Raw genomic sequence first — 16,577 nt, 5'->3', positions numbered from 1 at the left:
GCTAAGGTTAAAAAGGTTTGGATTGAAAAATCCAAAGTCACTAACCCTCAAGGACCCAAAAAGACATGGGTACCTAAACCAACTTGAATTCTATTTTGTAGGGCTCAAAGGAAGATAAGTAGTTCTTGGATAGTGGGTGCTCAAGACACATGACCGGGGATGAATCCAAGTTTGCCTTCCTTACAAAGAGAAAAGGAGGATATGTCACCTTTGGAGACAATGCAAAAGGAAGAATCATTGGTCAAGGTAACATAGGTAATGGTACATCCTCCCTTATTGAAAGTGTTTTATTAGTAGATGGTTTAAAACACAATCTTTTGAGCATTAGCCAACTTTGTGACAAAGGTTTTAAAGTAATTTTTGAAACATCTCATTGTATCATCAAGGATATTCAAAATGACAAAACCATCTTCATGGGCCATAGATGTGAAAATGTATATGCTATAAATATTTCAAAATATGATGGCCATGATAGATGTTTTTCAAGCATGCATGATCAAAGTTGGTTGTGGCATAGGAGGTTGGGACATGCTAACATGGACCTCATTTCCCAACTCAACAAAGATGAACTCGTTAGAGGCCTTCCCAAAATTAATTTTCAAAAAGACAAAATTTGTGAAGCTTGTCAAATGGGAAAGCAAATCAAAAACTCTTTTAAAAACAAAAATTTCATCTCAACATCTAGACCTCTTGAATTGCTACACATGGATTTATTTGGTCCTTCTAGGACACCTAGTCTAGGAGGAAAATCTTATGCTTATGTCATTGTGGATGATTTCTCTAGATACACATGGGTCTTGTTTTTAAGTCAAAAGAGTGAAGCTTTTTATGAGTTTTCAAAATTTTGTAACAAGGTTCAAAATGAAAAAGGCTTTTCAATCACTTGCATTAGAAGTGATCATGGGAGAGAATTTGAGAATTTTGACTTTGAGGAATATTGCAATAAGCATGGTATCAATCACAATTTTTCGGCTCCTAGAACTCCTCAACAAAATGGGGTAGTTGAAAGGAAAAATAGAACTCTTCAAGAAATGGCTAGAACAATGCTAAATGAAAACAATTTGCCAAAGTATTTTTGGGCCGAAGCGGTAAACACCTCTTGCTATGTTTTAAATAGAATATTGTTGAGGCCCATTCTTAAGAAAACTCCCTATGAACTTTGGAAAAACAAGAAACCCAACATTAGCTATTTCAAAGTCTTTGGGTGCAAATGTTTTATATTAAACACCAAAGATAATCTTGGAAAATTTGATGCAAAATCCGATGTTGGAATTTTTCTTGGCTACTCAACTTCAAGTAAAGCTTTTAGAGTTTTCAACAAAAGAACCATGGTTGTAGAAGAGTCCATCCATGTCATTTTTGATGAATCTAACAATTTTCTTCAAGAAAGAGAAAGTTTTGATGATGATTTAGGATTGGAGACTTCCATGGGAAAATTGCAAATTGAGGACAAAAGACAACAAGAAGAAAGTGGAGAGGATCCCAAGAAAGAAGAATCACCTTTGGCACTACCTCCTCCTCAACAAGTGCAAGGTGAATCAAGTCAAGACCTTCCAAAAGATTGGAAGTTTGTCATCAACCATCCACAAGATCAAATCATTGGTAATCCATCAAGTGGGGTAAGAACTAGATCATCTCTTAGAAATATTTGTAATAATCTTGCATTCATCTCTCAAATTGAACCTAAAAACATAAAATATGCTATAGTTGATGAAAATTGGATGATTGCTATGCAAGAAGAATTAAATCAATTTGAAAGAAGTGAAGTATGGGAACTAGTACCAAGACCTTCAAATCAAAGTGTTATTGGAACTAAATGGGTCTTTAGAAACAAAATGGATGAAAATGGCATCATAGTAAGAAATAAGGCAAGATTGGTAGCCCAAGGGTATAATCAAGAAGAAGGAATAGACTATGAAGAGACTTTTGCCCCCGTAGCTAGATTGGAAGCAATTAGAATGTTGCTTGTTTTTGCATGTTTCAAATACTTTATTTTATATCAAATGGATGTGAAAAGTGCTTTTCTAAATGGCTTCATAAATGAGGAAGTATATGTTGAACAACCACCCGGTTTTCAAAGCTTCAACTTTCCAAACCATGTTTTTAAACTTAAAAAGGCACTTTATGGTTTGAAACAAGCACCTAGAGCTTGGTATGAAAGACTAAGTAAATTTCTTTTGAAAAAGGGTTTTAAAATGGGAAAAATTGACACAACTCTTTTCATTAAAACCAAAGAAAAGGATATGCTCCTAGTTCAAATATATGTTGATGATATTATTTTTGGGGCTACTAATGACTCTCTTTGTGAAGATTTCTCTAAGTGTATGCATAGTGAGTTTGAAATGAGCATGATGGGGGAACTCAATTACTTCCTTGGACTTCAAATCAAGCAACTAAAGGAAGGAACCTTCATCAATCAAGCAAAGTATATAAAGGATCTTCTCAAGAGGTTCAACATGGAAGAAGCCAAGGTGATGAAAACTCTAACGAGCTCATCCATCAAGCTTGACATGGATGAAAAAGGTAAATCTATTGACTCAACTATGTATAGAGGCATGATAGGATCCTTGCTTTATTTGACCGCTAGTAGACCCGATATCATGTATAGTGTATGCTTGTGTGCTAGATTTCAATCTTGTCCTAAAGAATCTCACTTAAGTGCCGTTAAAAGAATTTTTAGATATTTGAAAGGGACAATGAATATTGGTTTGTGGTATCCTAAGGGTGATAATTTTGAATTGATTGGTTTCTCGGATGCCGATTTTGCCGGTTGTAGAGTTGAAAGAAAGAGCACTAGTGGCACTTGTCATTTCTTAGGACACTCACTTGTCTCATGGCATAGTAAGAAGCAAAATTCGGTAGCTTTGTCAACGGCGGAAGCCGAATACATAGCAGCCGGTTTGTGTTGTGCACAAATCCTTTAGATGAAACAAACACTTAGTGATTTTAACTTGTCTTTTGAGCATGTTCCTATCAAATGTGATAACACTAGTGCCATAAATATTTCAAAAAATCCCGTGCAACACTCTAAAACCAAGCATATAGAAATTAGACATCATTTTCTTAGAGATCATACACAAAAAGGTGACATTACACTTGAATTCGTAAGCACAAAAGATCAACTTGCCGATATTTTTACAAAACCTCTAAGTGAAGAACAATTTTCCGATATTAGAAGACAACTAGGGGTTATTTCTCTTTGATCTGATGTTTGTATAATGAATTCTTGTTGGAAATGCATTATGATTGCATAAATTTCATCTCATACGCATCATATAGCAATCCCTTAGAAAATAGGTCAATTTTTGACCAAAAATCAAAATTCCCGTGGCATTGGACATAAAAAAATTGGGGATTTCAACTAAAAAGAGCAGGGGGAGGATCACGAGACAAGAATACGCAAAAAAAATTGGAAAATGTAACCGTTGACCGTTGACCAGGCGGTCGACCGGTTGAGGAACCGGTCGACCGGTTCGTCGGGGCTGGGAATTTAAAAGGCCCCCGCGCGTCAGTTTTTCCACTGTTCTCTGGCATTCCTTGAAGACTCTTCATCTTCCTGCCTTCAGAGACCAGTTTAGGCTACTCCTTGGACCGATTTCAGGTTGTGGAGTGTTTTTTGACGAGATTTTGCGGCTAGGGTTTCATCTCTGGACAGATTTGGACTTCGGATCTTGACGGGTTCCTCTCTGTTTGCGCGCCATCTTCTGGTTTTGCTCCTTTCCCGCGCGCCTAGGGCTTCTTGGGGTTAGTCTTCTCTCTTTGCCTACTCGCTTCAGTTCTCCAAGCATATCTCCATTTTTGGATTTTGGATGGCTCCTCGAAAGGAGACGGGTACTTCCAGGGCTTAGGGCAAGCGCCCTGCTGAGCCCTCTCAGCAGCCCGAGCAGACCGAGGCTCGCCGAAAGGCGAGGTACGACACCGCCCTCTTCGGCTTAGTTGAGGATTATCAGAGGTACAAGACGCATTTCGCCAAGAGAAAGGTGGTTCCAGGGAGAAACATCAATTTCTTCCAACTTTAGAGTCTCGGGTTTGAGGGACTCTTCATCAGGATGGGATGGCTGCCAGTTGTGACGGTCTATGAGCCTATCTTTCCGACCTTAGTGCGTGCATTCTACTCCAGGATGACCTATGGACTTGGAGGGCCGATTAGGACTACTGTCCGAGGAGTTGAGATTGAGCTGAGTCCGGAGAGCATCTGTCGCATCCTTGACATTCCCCCCGTTGGTCTCAGAGTATATGAGGCCAAGGCATGGCCTACTATCCCCGGGTTCGAGCCTAGAGAGGCCATTCAAAGGCTGTGCGGACTTGCAGATGCCCATGGGATGGGCAAACCTTCAGCACATAGCTTGACCGTGCCTAGTCGAGTCCTTCATCATATGATCTGCTCCATCCTATTACCACGGGGTGGACATCGGGACGAGGTCTCCTACTATGAGGCTTTTCTTGTCGACTCACTTCTCACCGGGAGGCGGATACATGTAGGATATGTGATGATGAGGCATATGATGTCCTGTTGTGAGAGCACCACACGAGTGCTTCCCTACGGCCGCTTCCTCACTCTTGTCTTCAAGGATGCTGGGGTAGACTTGAGTAGAGAGACAGAGTTTGAGGCGCCCAACATCTATGACACTTATGACGAGCATTCTCTGGGGCGCATGAAGCTTGAGAAGGCCCCCGATGGCTCCTGGGTTAGGAAAGCCGAGCGACAGGCCCGGGGACATGATCAGCTACACCCCGGAGTAAAGGAGCAGGACGAGATCAGAGAGATGGAGGATGGGTTGGACCCTCAGAGGGACCTTGAGCAGAGAGGGCCAGACCTTGACATTTCGCCTCCACATCAGTCAGAGGACATTCATGTTGAGGCTACCTTCTCAAAGCCTATGATGACTGAGCCATCCTTCCCAGCAGGCCCTTCATCTCAGCCATCATTTACCGAGCTACCATCTCAGGCTCCTCATGCTCCTGAGCATCCACCTTGGATGGATTTGTCGGCACAGATTAGCTCTCTCGGGACTCGTATGGAGGAGTTAGCTGTAGTTCATGATACTCGCTTTTATTCCATGGAGGATCGCATCGATCAGTATCAGGCCGACTTCACCTCTCAGTTTAAGCAGCTTGTACAGAGGATTGAGCGTCTTGAGAGCCACCAGGAGAGTCAGCATGAGGAGATGATGGCTTACCTCCGTTCTGTGTTTCCACCACCACCTCCTCAGCCTTGACTTTGTTTGGGATCCCCCTTCATTTCTTTTTGATGTTGCCAAAGGGGGAGATATGTTAGGATAGGGACCTTAGGAGACTTTTTCATTTCCATGCATATCATACTTATGCTTTCATGTACTCTTGCTCTTGCTTATATATGATATGACACTCTTATTGATTTACATTGTCTTATTGCTTTAACTTTCCTAAATTTTGTGTTGATTATCCCATGGTTGGTTTGAGGGGGAGATTTCTCTGTCTCCTAGATAACCAAGGTTTGTCATCATAAAAAAGGGGGAGATTGTTAGCCCAAGGGTTCTCCTAATCAGGTTTTGATGATAACAAACCATGGTTAAGTGACTAATTGTTTTAAATTGTTAAGAATCTCAGGCATAATCTCAAAAATTCATTAAGGACCAAACGAATACGGGATCGAGATCATTTGGAAGACTTGTGATCATAGGAAATGAATGTAAGATGATAGCATGAGTGCACTTAGGATGTTCATACCTTTTCATGCATCTTAGAAAACTCGGTTTATTCTTTAAAACTTTATTTTCTTTAAAAAACCGAGTTATATCAAATATACCTTAGGCAAATTGATTCAAAATTGGCATATTAACTCACCTAAAGACCTTGCCTAAGTATTGGAAAAGAAAGAAATAAAAAAGGATAGGTTTTCAGGGCCAAAAAGCTCATCCGGTCGAGGCTATGGACAACCGGCTCAACCGGTTAGGGAATCGGTCGACCGGTTTCCCTTGTCCTGTCGAGGTCCGGTCGAGGGAGGCACAAAAACCTTCTCTCTCTCCCAGTAGCTTTCTCTTCCCGGTCGAGCCTCACCCCTTGTCCGGTCGAGGTTCGGTCGAAGTCCGGTCGAGGCAACGGTAACCTGCTATGCATTAAATGCTCCAACGGCTAGTGATCCGGTCGACCCTTTGCTCGTCCGGTCGAGGCTACTTTCTGCTGTTTTTGTCTCCCGAGCTTAGAAACCTATAAATTGAGAGCTCCTCTTCATTTATGACTAAGAGAACAATTGCATTCAAAGCCTACCTACCTGTTCTTGATCTAAAAAGCTCTCATCTTCTTTCTTAGTGCATTAAACCATCACTTGCATATTCTTAGTGCACTCTTGCAATTCATCCTAGCTTTCTCTTGTACTTGAGCCTTCCTTAAGCTAGGTTGAGAGTTTCATCCTTGTGTAAACTGAGTGTGAAAGCCTTCAAGTGGTTCAAATCTTGAAGAGATTGTGTAAGAGCCCATTGGAGCCGGAATCCAAGTGTAAGACGATTGAAAGCTTGATTGAAGCTTCAAGTTAGTGGAACCCTCACTCGGTTAGGAGATTGAGGAGAGTGGACGTAGGCAAGGGAGTGCCGAACCACTATAAATCTGAGTTTGAATTCTCTAACTTTATCTCTTTCCTTTATTTATTTTGTGCATATATTATTGTGTGGAAAAAGGTTTTGAAAAACCCAATTCACCCCCTCTTTTGGGTATTTTCCTTGTTTATTCATAGCCTTTGTTTTATCAGACATTTATTTAAGCATTCAACTCATGTCTCTTACATTCTACATCACTTAGGTGTACTAGGAGTTGCATAGAAGATACAAGTCATGAGTTCCTTGTAAGTAGATAAGTTGTCCACACTCAGTTCATGGATTTAGGCAATCAATATAGACTATAGTGCATAACCTTCTAATTGGAGGGATGGTTTGTTTTGGCCATCGGGATAGGTTTCAAATGGTGAGTGCACTAGTATATGTGATGCATACTAGATAGGACCTATGGTGAATCATGATGCAAGGCTATCAATTATCATGATTCACCAAGCTACTATACTGTATAGACTCTCAACATTGAGAGAATACTGAGCCTGTGACAAGAGGCTTTGACCTATGGGTGAGACCCTAAAGTGGTCATATATCCTTATGGATTGGGTCACTATTGATAAAGGTTGGTGGCAATAGGTATTCTCAATATAGACACTATGATATCTCATGGGATTGAAACAGTGTGTCCCATTGGATGATCTAAATGACATGTGATCATGAAATATGTGCCTACAATAATTTCCTTAGTAGAATTTGACATATGCTCATTGGAGTTAGAGTATGTCAGTTGCTCACATAATAAGTAGGATATGTAACTCAAGAATTGGAGAGGTAATCTTGATAGGTGATAACACTACCATGTTAGATTACATACATCAATTCATGGGGAGTTTACATGCAATAAATAGTAGGTCACGAACCCCAACTTCATTAGATTGTTATAAACATAGGGTATTAGAGTGCAGTTGATTCTCTTTAGTGGAATGTTGAATCAACTTTAAAATTGGATTATGAGGGAGCCAATACTCCTATGAGTCCTAGTAGTCTCTACTCTGAGCTCATATACTATGATGACACAATTTATGAGGGTAGATTGGCTCTAGGTTCATTCTTATGCATAAGGGTGTTTTGATAACTTCAGAAGGTTACATAGGGGATAATGAATAAGGTCTCTAGTTTGGGCGAATTGATTAATTAGATGGACCTATGTGGTTAATTAATTAATTAGTACCCATTTTAGGCTAGATTAAGTGACCTAAGCCTTAATAGGCTCAAGTCACTGAAGCCCAATGGGCAACCTTATAGATACCCCCTTAGTAAGGTTTTCCTAATGACTTTCAGTTAATCACCTTCCACCTCTAAAGAGAGAGAGAGAGAGAGAGAGCCATGGCCTCCTTCTTTCCAAAGCCCACACTTTGGAGTGTTGAGATCATGGTTTGAGTCATCAGGTGGAAGATCTTGGGTGTATGACACCTTCTTGGATGTAAGGCTATAACACACAGGACACACATATGTCGCGTGTAAGAGAACCGCATGGGACGTGCATAAGCTACATGCATAGGATGTGCATAGGCTATATGCATGGGAATTGCATGGGACGATCACAAGCCACTTGCAAGGAAATTGCACGAGACAAGCATAAGCCACGTGCACGGGAATCACACGGGATGGGCACCTAGGCAGCAACATAAGGAAAGAGACTCCAATTTTTCCAGACATGTCCTTCAATAGATGGATTTTCATATGGGAACATCCAAATCATATGTATGAGTTTCAAAGCTGTAGATCTTTATTCTATAATGGTTTTTAAAGCCATTATTTTCCACTATGCTAAATGTAGAAAGTCTTAGGGATAGATGCATGCACCCTACGAGATCTAGGGCATGGAAATAGAGTAATCCGGGATTCCCAACAACAGAAAGCCCTTTATGGATAAAAGCAAACTCCTAGAGCTTGGTATGAGAGGCTCACAACCCATCATTTGGAGAAAAAGTTTGAAAGAGAAGGAGTTGACAAAACCTTGTTTATAATTAGTCCAATGATAAGTTATTAGTAGCTTAGATTTATGTAGATGATATTGTCTTTGGAGCTACCTCTAATGACCTTACCCTTAGTTTTGTCGAAGAGATGAAGACTAAATTCGATATGAGCATGGTAGGAGAATTAACCTACTTCCTAGGGCTACAAATTAGGCAACTAAAAGATGGAATCTTTCTTTCTCAATCCAAGTATGCTAGAGAATTAATGAAAAAAATCCCGTTTAGAATCCTCTAAAGACTCTAGGACACCTATGAGCACTACCATTAAGCTTAGTAAGGACACATTTGGAAAAGATAAAAACTTTATAGAAGTGTGTTAGGAAGCTTACTTCACCTCACTACGAGTTGTCCTGCCTTATCATTTAGTGTTGAAGCTTGTGGTAGGTATCAAGAAAACCCCAAATAGTTACACTTAATGTTTGTTAAAAGAATTATTTGTTATATAAATGGGATTCTTCATTATGGTTTGTGATATCCCTATGATTCTTCTCTTGTGATTGTTGGATATTTCGATGTTCATTGGGTTAATAATGTTGAGGATAGAAAAAGCACCAGAGGATAGAAAAAACACATCTGGTGCTTGTTTATTATTATTATTATTATTATTATTATTATTATTATTATTATTATTATTATTATTGGTGATTGTCTTGTGGCTTGGCTTACTAAGAAACAAAACTCTATATCCTTATCTACTGTCGAAGTTGAGTATATTACTGCTAGGAGTTGTTGCACGCAACTCCTATAGATGAATCAAATGCTTAAAAACTATGGAATTGAGCAAGAGACCATGAACATTTATTGTGACAACTCTAAGGCTATAAATATCTCAAAAAATCCTGTTCTTCATTCCCGTACTAAACACATTGAAATCCGTCATCATTTCATAAGGGATCTTTGTGAAACCAAGGTTTGGCTAATCTCATTTTGATAATAATAAAACAAGGTTTGGAACTAATGATTATATTTCAAGTGTGATTAGGCAAGATGATTTTCAAAATGGCAATCACAAAGACAAAATCAAGCCAAAAGGAAATCAATAAGAAGAAGAAGACCTCAAAGAGAAGTGTTTTTCAAGACCTAAGCTTCATAGGATCTCTTTGTAAGGCTATTGGTGCACTAGGTTTTTCATACGTTACATTCTTTGCTTATGCACCAAAATCATCCAAGAGTTGTTTTAAATCTTTTAAAATTAGATGATTTCATGTTTTCAACTAAAACCTTGCATTAAATGCTTTTGAAACTTGTTTAAAAGGTTTTAAGTTGAAAAAGATGACTGCTGAGTCAAAAATGACTCAACCGATTGAACCAGATAAGGAACTAATTGACCTGTTTAGCTCAACCGGTCGAATAGTGCAAAAACCTTTTCTTTATTCTAGAATGCTTGTTCAATAAGTCAAGGGTCATTCAAGGGGCGATTGAGGTCTAGCGGTCACCTGTCATGTATTGAGTTCTAAGGGCTAGTGAACCGGTCAAACCAGAGCTCGACCAGATGAACCCCCAATGGCTAGTTTAGCTTTTTACTATAAAACGGCTTCAATCTTCATTGTTTTAAGAGATTAACTTTCCTAAACATTTGTTGAAGATATTTTAGTCTTGGGAGAGTGTTTTTTACTGCACCATTGTTCTAAAACTTGTATATCATTAGTACACATTTCAATCCTAGTTTTCTTATACATTTGAGCCTAAAGTTTTGTACTATGATTTTGTGAAATTATTTCTTATCTTCATTTGTAAATCTTTGAGAGGAATAATCTAAATGTGAGGTATCACTTAGGGACTCTTAAGTATGGGGCATCACTTGAAGGGTTATTCAAGAGTGAGGCATTTATTGAGGATTGTAAAGGATCCTTGGAGAAAAAAGTTCAAGAGGGTGGATTGGAACCATAATCCAATTGTATTGCTTAAAGGCTTGGTTAGGAGCCTTGAATTAGTGGAACCTCAAGATTAGGATTGAAGCTAGAAGAAAGTGGACATAGGTCGGGTTGTGTCCAACCAATATAAAAATCTTATGTTTGCATTCTCTCTTCCTTGCTTTTTTTCTTTATATATAATTGTTTTTATATTTTTTTATTATCTATTTGCATATAATTGTCTCTTGCGTTCACACAAATTAAATTTGTAAAAAGAGGTTATCACCCTATTCACCGCCACCCCTCCTAGGATGATTAACTTAGGTTGAATTAACCTAATTTTTCTAAAAACCTTGTTAAAGAAAAGGTTGTTTCTCTAGAGTTTGTCCCCATTGAACATCAATTGGCATATATTCTTACCAAACTCCTGGATTGTCTTAGGTTTGAGTACCTTAGGAAATCCCTGGGCACAGGCCTAATCGATTGATTATCTTAGAAATAGGTTTCAAAGCTTTTAAGCTAAGCGTTTATAACTTTTTATTTCCTTTGGCCTTCTTTACTTTAGGCATATGCTTTTTGTTTGTTTACTTGATATATTAGCATGATTCGTAATATCTCAAGTTTGTGATTTGGAGAAATATACTATATCTATAAGATTTGATGTGGATGGAATCATAAATATTTGTTAATCACTATCAATGTATTTGATTCCTAATAATTAAATGTCTTTGTATGTGAGAAATTTAATATTAGTTACATCTTGTACTTGATCAAGAGGGAGACTTCTTAAGTGGAACTCAATAAAGTAGACTTTGATTGCTTTGGACGGATCTATTGTCATGCTCAAATCTTATTATCTACATACCTTGTTTGACTATGACCATTATATTTGTTTCCAAAAGTGAGTCAATGCAAAATATTGAATCATTGGTTAAGCATAACTTTCATACTCTTTCCAAGATTCATGCTCTCAACTATAAACTGCTTACTTGCAACATTTGGAAACGCCCCCAAAGTGGATACAAAGGTAACTATGAATTAAAAGAAAATGAAAAATCAATATTGATCATAGTGTACAATGCCTTCACTTTCAAAAAGAAAAATAAGAAAAAGGAAAGAAAAAAAAAGATATATCAAATTAAGGCGGAGTCAAGTTGTGCTACATGTAGATTAACAAGGTTGTGTTAAACAAAAATTTGGCAATCTTAGTTCAAATTGACTGGATGTGTTCTTTAATTTGACCAAAGACATGATTGGATCTCTTTTAAGTGATTAATTTTAAAATATAAAATTAGACAATAAGTCGTATTCCCTTGAACATGAATGCTTATGTTTCTATGTTGACTCTCTTATACATTGATGGTTATGCATTGGTTTTCAAAACTGAGATTATGATTAACTCTAACCTTTGATCTTGAAACCTTATTCTTGATGGATTGATGTGTACTAGTTAAAGTAAGTTAAGTTATTATTGATTGATCTAATATTAAGAGTTTTTTAACTTAATAATATACTCATTTTGATTATTCCTTAAAAATTTATTTTAATTGGTGTTAATCCTTGTCTCTAAATTAGATAGTTGAGTATTATATCCCTTTCAAGAATTGAAAATAGTCTCTGAGCACTCGAGCGCTAGATCCAGCACTCAAGCCTCATTCAGCGGCTATACCGCTCAAGCCTCATTCAGCGGCTCTACTACTCAAGAGCTCTTAGTTACATCCAATAGCACATCCATCAAGTGTCCCACTTGAGCTCTAATCTGCATCAAATGCTACGTTTGTCTATAAATTTCCATCCCATGCATATTTTTTTTTATTTTAAACGTTGTCCTATTCTCTCAAGTGCTAGACTACATCTCTTTGATATTTTATGGCAAGTTTCATCATTTTTTGAGTATTTCACTTTATAATATTATTCTACACCTCATTTAGGAAATTTCTAGTAGTTTAGATTTTATTTGAATTTTTGTTGATTTTCATGTCCTTTAGCATTCCCTTAGCTATGTTGAATTGCAGGTGCCAACGAGAGGTGACTCCTCCTAGGTCACCTGAGCCCATTTAGGGTACTACTCTTTATGGTCTTTTTTACCTTTCTGGCCTTCTTATGGAGTGACTTTACTCTTATGAGTCACATGATCGTTTTTATGCCCACTTTCAGAGTCGTCATATCAAGGTTGAGCGTTCTATTGACCTTCATACCTTTTAGGATTCTCCTCTTCCTGTCATTCTTAGAAAGAGAGAGTGAGAGTCCATGTTTACTTTGTAGGGTGTTGGCATCTTACATCTAAGCAACAGAAGCAATACCAATTTTTTAAAAATTGATCTTTTAAGGTTAAAGTGCTAACATTTAGGCTTGGATGTTCCCAAACCTTAAATTATAAGTGTTGAAGACGACCATGAAGTTATTGGAAGTCTCGTAAACCCATAATCTTCGACCTAATGACTCAACCTTGTTCTTGGCACACTTTTAGTGGGAAGAAAAGGAGGGTGGAGGTTATGGCTCTTTCTCTCCGGATGGTGGAAGACAAAAAGTAATGGAAACCCTTCTCCTTATGGGGTATTTATAGGGTTCCTAACTAGACTTAAGTGACTTGAACCTGCATAGGCTTGGGTCACTTAAACTAGCACAAAATGGGTTCTAATTGATTAATTAACCCAATGAGGCCTACTAATTAATCAATTAGCCAAATCTAGAGACATTGTTTATTTACCCTTGTGCAACCTTTCATAATTACCAAAATGCCCTTATGCACAAAAGTGAACTTAGAACCAATCTGGCCCTCATAATCCATGCCAACAAGGTGTATGTGCTCAAAGTAGGGACCACTAGGACCCATAGGAGTATTAGCTCTCTCAGAATCCAATTCTAAAGTTGATTCAATATTTCATTATAGAGATTTAACTAAACTTTAGTATCCTATGTAAATAACAATGAGACACTATATGCTCGACTCCATGACCTACTATCCATTGTATTTAGTCTCCCCATGAACTGGTATCCGTAGTCTAACAAAGTGAAAGCTATCAACCCTTCAAGACTACGTCTACTATCCTTGAGTTACAAATCCTCTTATTATATATTCAATTGAAATATCTTAGCTCTCAAATAACCTATGTCAAGTCCCACTTAAGGAAGTACTATGACCGTACAACTTATGATCTCACTTTGGTCAAAGCCACTACTAACTTTAGCACAAACTCAATATTCTCTCAAAGTTGAGAGACAACATAATGAAGCAGCTTGGTGAGATTATGACTACTTGATAGCCTTAGGTCATGACTCATTGTAAGTCCTGTCTAATGTGCAACCAGGCACACTAATGCGCTTACCATGGGAAACCCATCCCAATAGCTAAGACCAATCATCCTTCCAATTAGGAGGTGGTGCACTACAACCTCTAATGGGTTGCCTAGACCTATGAATTGGTTGTGAACAAATCATCTATTTGCAAAGAACCCATGACTTAGATCTTTTGTGCAACTCCTAATGCAACCAAGTAGTTAGGAACCCTAGATTCTATGTTTTCATGCCCTGGATCATGTAAGGTGCATGCAAATCTATCCTAGGCTCTCTAAATCTATTACAATGGATAAACAGGTATTCAAAAATAGTAAGAATACCATCGAAAACATAGATCTAGAGAATCAAGTCATATACCTTTGATCCAAATGTTCTTAGATCAATTCTAATTGATGTAGATAATCCCAAAGTTGTAGTAGATCTCGTAAACACCATGATCTTTAGCTCGATGACTCTTCCTTGTGTCTTAGCACTGAGATGGTAGAGATCTCAAGGGTAGAGGCTAGGGTTCTCTCTCTAGACTGAAGGGGAGAATGACTAAACCTTGAAACCCTAATCCCTAAAGGGGTATTTATAGGCTTCCTACTAGGCTTAAGTGACTTAAGCCTATCATGGGCTTGAGTCATATAATCTAACCCAAAAGAGTTGCTAATTGATTAATTAACCATAAAAGGCCCTAATTAATCAATTAGCCCACTCCAAATATGCCACTCACTTATCCCTATGTAACTTTATGTAATTACCAAAATGCCCTTTATGCATTAAAAACCCATCCAACCCTCATAAACAGTGCCATTAGGGAATACTAGCTCAGAGTGGGTACCACTGGGACCCATAGGAGTATTGGCTTCCTCATAATCAAATTTTGAAATTGACTCAACATCCCACTACGGAGAGTCAACTACACTCTAATACCCTATGTAAATTACAATGAGACACCAAGTACTCAGGTCTGTGACCTACCACTGCATCCAGACTCCCCATGAACTGGTGTCCATAATTTAACAAGGTAGTGCTATCACCCATCAAGATTAATTCTCAAATCCTTGAGTTACAGATATCACTTATTATGTGATCAAATGACATACTCTAGCTTCAAGGAGCACATATCAAATTCCACTAAAGGAATTACTATAGCCACAGATTTCATGATCACATGTCCTTTGGATCACCCAATGGGACATACTGTCTCAAACCCATGAGATATCATGATACCTCTATTGAGAATACCTGTTGCCATCGGCCTACATCAATAGTGACCCAATCCATAGGGATATATGACCACTTTAGGGTCTCACCCATAGGTCAAAGCCTCTTGATGATTTTGGCACAGGTTCAATATCCTCTCAAGGTTGAGAGTCTATGCAATATAGTAGCTTGGTGAATCATGACAATTGATAGCCTTGCATCATTGTTCACCATAGGTCCTATCCAATGTGCATCACATGCACTAGTAAACTCACCATAGGAAACCCATCTTGATAGCCAAGACAAGTCATCTCTTCAATTAGGAGGTGGTGCACTACAATTTCAATTGGATTGCCCAAATTCATGAACCAACTGTGGACAACTTATCTACTTAGAGGAAACTCATGACTTGTATCTTCTGTGCAACTGTTAATGCACCCAAGTCATGTACAATGTAAGATATATGGGCTAAATACTCAAATCAATGTCAATATACCAAGAGGATAGTAAAAGGATAGTTAAGTCTAACTTTGTTACATCAAGTCTTCTTTTTGGGGCTTAATCCTAGCAAACTCCTACCAGCCCTAAAAGCAAACCAGGTGCTACAGAAAGATTCTACTTCACAATCATATCACTTCTTTATACTATCTCATAATAAGGCAACACTTCCTCTTTCTGAATTTTCTTTACCAATGGTACTTCAGTTCTTTAGACTATGTCATCATCCCACTGTTATCACATAATAGTATCTTAGACGATATAGCTAAGAGAACTACCCATAAGCCAAAAGGCTTCCTTTGTTGCTATAAAAGCAACAAAAACCACTTAGAGTGTACACACACTTAAAGGTAGACCTGCGAGAATCCTCATTAAACTAAAAGTTCAATTTCCCAATACGAAGGAAGTATCTACTCATTGCAAAGACTTACAAACATATAATCCCTCGTTCTCTAAAGATACTAGACTAATAAGGAAATGAACTAATATCCACTCATTATTCTTACAACAAAGCAAAAATCTGATCTAGCACACAACATCGCATACTTAAGGCTTTCCATAGCAAGGCCTTAGATACCACCTTAATGCGATCTCTCTCCACAAATGATTAAGGACATTGATCCTAAGAAAAAAAACTCCAAATCTAAAGAGTAACAAACCCTTCTTAGAGTTTTGCATCATGTACTTGACCAAATGTTCTTCTATGTAGGTGATATGGCGTAATTTTCCTGTTCGTACGATCTTAAAGGACCTTAACCCCAATAATATATTACGTCTTCCTCTAGATTTTCATTTAGAACTGAGTAGGCTACCGGATCTTGACTGATGACAATATCATTACATTATATCCAATGAGTAGATTATCATCTACCTGTAAGATCTTAGAGCATCACTATGCTTCTGCTATGCTTTTTTGTACACACAAGGTCCTTTGCTATGAAAATTTTTGGTGGTCATATCTCATAAACGAGACACACTACAATAGATAGGAATAATTTGATGGATTTTAGTATGACCACTATTGAAAAAAGTTTTCCATAGTTGAAACAAAGTTTCAAATTATAACCTTTAGCTACAGTCTTAGTTAAATAAAACTCAAGCTTTCTTTCTATTCTTGTGTTTCTCTTGTAGACCAACTTACACCTATGGGTTTTATCCCTTTAGGTGCTTCT

The sequence above is a fragment of the Vitis vinifera genome, chromosome 9 (assembly GCF_030704535.1).
Source record: "Vitis vinifera cultivar Pinot Noir 40024 chromosome 9, ASM3070453v1".
NCBI lineage: Eukaryota > Viridiplantae > Streptophyta > Magnoliopsida > Vitales > Vitaceae > Vitis > Vitis vinifera.
The sequence above is the reverse complement of the archived record's forward strand: the minus strand, read 5'-3'. Positions refer to the sequence as shown.